Below are 3828 nucleotides of genomic sequence, written 5' to 3'. Positions count from 1 at the left end.
ATATATATATATATATATATATTATGTATGTATATATATGTATAAATAAATATATATATATATATATATATATATATATATATATATATATATATAATGTATAAGTATGTATATATATATATATATATATATATATATATATATATATATATATATATATATATATATATATATATTTGTGTGTGTGTGTGTGTGTTTGTTTATGAATCTACATATCATCACCACCATCAAACGTTGCTAATCGAATCAGGACTTTTGTTTGGCAGTCATAGTTTCTTGAAAATACCTTAGGGATTATGTAGTTTTCCTTGATTTCCTTTAGTTATATTTGCTTTAAACTTGAGGAGCTTCGTTTATTACTTACTGTTGTCTTAATTTCTTTTATACACACATACAAACAAACAAACATATATATATATATATATATATATATATATATATATATATATATATATATATATATATATATATATATATATATGTATGTATGTATACATAGGTAGTAAGTTGGTCAGGGCACCAGCCGTCCGTTGAGATACTACCGTTAGAGAATTATGGGATCCTTTGACTGGCCAGTAAGTAATACATTGAATCCTTCTCTCTGGCTACGGTTCTTTCCCATTGCCTACACATACACCGAAAAGTCTGGCCTATTCTTTACAAATTCTCCTTTGTCCTCATACACCTGACAACACTGAGATTACCAAAAAATCCAAGGGGTTAACTAATGCACTGTAATTGTTCAATGGCTACTTTATTCTTAGTAAGGGTAGAAGAGACTCTTTAGCAATGGAAAGCAGCTCTTCTAGGAGAAGGACACTCCAAAAACAAACGATCTTTCTCTAGTCTTGGGTAGTGCCATAGCCTGTACCATGGTCTTCCACTGTCTTGGGGTAGAGTTCTCTTGTTTGAGGGTAGACTAGGCACACTATTCTATCTAATTTCTCTTCCTTTTGCTTTGTCAAGATTTTTATAGTTTATATAGGAAATATATACTCCAATGTTGTTAGTGTTCTTAAAATATTTTATTTTTTCTTGTTTCCTTTCCTCACTGGGCTATTTTCCCTTTTAGGGCCCCTTGGCTTATACCATCCTGATTTTCCAACTAAGGTTGTAGATTAGCTATTAATAATAATAATAATGATATATATATATATATATATATATATATATATATATATATTATATATATTATACATTATATATATGTATATATAATATAATATACTATCTCTCTTACATAACAAAGATAGTGTCTGGCAATCTATACATATATATATATATATATATATATATATATATATATATATATATATATATATATATATATATATATGTTTGTGTGTGTTTATGCATTTACCTAGCATCACCAGGACAAAGGACTCAGACATGTACGACACGCATTATTATTTTGGTCTTTTTATATCAATCTATACCCGCCAATTTTCTTGGCTTGTCAATCCGTCTTCTTCTCTTTCTTGGAGAACATCACTGCTATCAATTCAAGGCACATTCGATGGTTGAATAATTTCAAACAAGGTTCATTTGACTGGGGAGTCATTTCAAAGTAGTGGGAGAGTCTGAAACTAGTTTCAAATGCCTGGAGAGTCGTCTGAAACTAGTATTAAATGACTGGAGAGTCGTCTGAAACTAGTTTCAAATGACCGAAGAGTCGTCTGAAACTAGTTTCAAATGACTGAAGAGTGGTCTTAAACTAGTTTCAAATGGCTGGGTAGTCATCTGAAACTAGTTTCAAATAACTGAGGAGTCGTCTGAAACTAGTTTGAAATGACTGGGGAGTTGTCTAAAACTATTTTCAAATGACTGGAAAGTCATCTGAAACTAGTTTCAAATGACTGGGAGTTGTCTGAAACTAGTTTCAAGTAACTGGGGAGTTGTCTGAAACTAGTTTCAAATAAGTGGGGATTCGTCTGAAACTAGTTTCAAATGACTGGGAATCGCCTGAAACTAGTTTCAAATGAATGGGAGTCGTCTGAAACTAAATTCATATGACTACGAGTTGTCTGAAACTAAATTCATATGACTGCGAGTTGTCTGAAACTAGTTTCAAATGACTGGGGAGTTGTCTGAAACTCATTTCAAATGTCTGGGGAATCATCTGAAACTAGTTTCAAATGACTGGGGAGTCACCTGAAACTAGTTTCACATGACTGGGAATCGTCTGAAACTAATTTCAAATGACTGGGAGTTGTCTGAAACTAGTTTCAAATGACTGGGGTTGTCTGAAACTAGTTTCAAATGACTGGGGAGTCGTCCGAAACTCATTTCAAATGACTGGGGAACCGCCTGAAACTAGTTTCAAATGAATGGGAGTCGTCTGAAACTAAATTGATATGACTGGGAGTTGTCTGAAACTAGTTTCAAATGACGGGAGTCGTCTGAAACTCATTTCAAATGGCTTGGGAGTCATCTGAAACTAGTTTCAAATGACAGGGGAATCGTCTGAAACTAGTTTCAAATGACTGGGAGTTACCTGAAACTAGTTTCAAGTGACTGGGGGTTGTCTGAGACTAGTTTCAAATGACTGGGGAGTCGTCTGAAACTCGTTTCAAATTACTGGGGAGTCATCTGAAACTCCTTTCAAATGACTGGGAGTTATCTGAAACTAGTTTCAAATGACTGGGGAATCGTCTGAAACTAGTTTCAAATGACTGGGGAGTTGTCTGAAACTAGTTTCTAATGACTGGGAGTTATCTGAAACTAGTTTCAGATGACTGGAGAATCGTCTGAAATTAGTTTGAAATGACTGGGAGTCATATGAAACTAGTTTCAAATGACTGGGGAGTTGTCTGAAACTAGTTTCAAAGGAATAGGGAGTTGTCTAAAACCAGTTTTAAATGACTGGGGAGTCGTCTGAAACTCTTTTCAAATGACTAGGAGTTATCTGAAACTAGTTTCAAATGACTGGGGAGTCATCTGAAACTTGTTTCAAATGACTGGGAAGTCGTCTGAAACTACTTTCAAATGACTGGGGAGCCGTCTGAAACTAGTTTCAAATGACTGGTAGTTATCTGAAACTAGTTTCAAATGACTGGGGAGTCATGTGAAACTAGTTTCTAAAGACGGGAGTCATCTGAAACTAGTTTCAAATGATTGGGGAGTTGTCTGAATCTAGTTTCAAATGACTGACAGTTATCTGAAACTAGTTTCAAATGACTGGGAGTCATCTGAAACTAGTTTCAAATGACCGGGGAGTCGTCTGAAACTAGTTTCAAATGACTGGGAGTTGTCTAAAACTATTTTCAAATGTTTGGGGGAGTTGTCTGAAACTGGTTTCAAAGGACTGGGAGTCGTCTGAAACTATTTTCAAATGATTGGGGAGTTGTCTGAAACTGGTTTCAAAGGACTGGGAGTTGTCTGAAACCAGTTTCAAATGACTGGGAGTTGTCTAAAACTATTTTCAATTGATTGGGGAGTTGTCTGAAACTGGTTTCAAAGGACTGGGAGTCGTCAGAAACTAGTTTGAAATGACTGGGAGTCATCTGAAACTAGTTTCAAATGACTGGGAATTGTCTGAAACTAGTTTCAAATGACTGGGGCGTCGTCTGAAACTTATTTCAAATAACTTGGGAGTTGTCAGTAACTAGTTTCAAATGACTGGGGAGTCGTCTGAAACTAGTTTCAAGTCACTGGGAGGTGTTTGAGACTTAGTTTCAAAGGAATAGGGAGTCGTCTGAAACCAGTTTCGAATGACTAGGAGTTGTCTGAAACTAGTTTCAAATGACTGAGAGGCATCAGAAACTAGTTTTAAATGACTGGGGAGTCATCTGAAAGTAGTTTCAAATGACTGGGGAGTCGTCTGAAACT

This window comes from Palaemon carinicauda, chromosome 15, assembly GCF_036898095.1.
Source record: "Palaemon carinicauda isolate YSFRI2023 chromosome 15, ASM3689809v2, whole genome shotgun sequence".
Lineage (NCBI taxonomy): Eukaryota > Metazoa > Arthropoda > Malacostraca > Decapoda > Palaemonidae > Palaemon > Palaemon carinicauda.
This window is presented reverse-complemented; position numbering follows the sequence as displayed.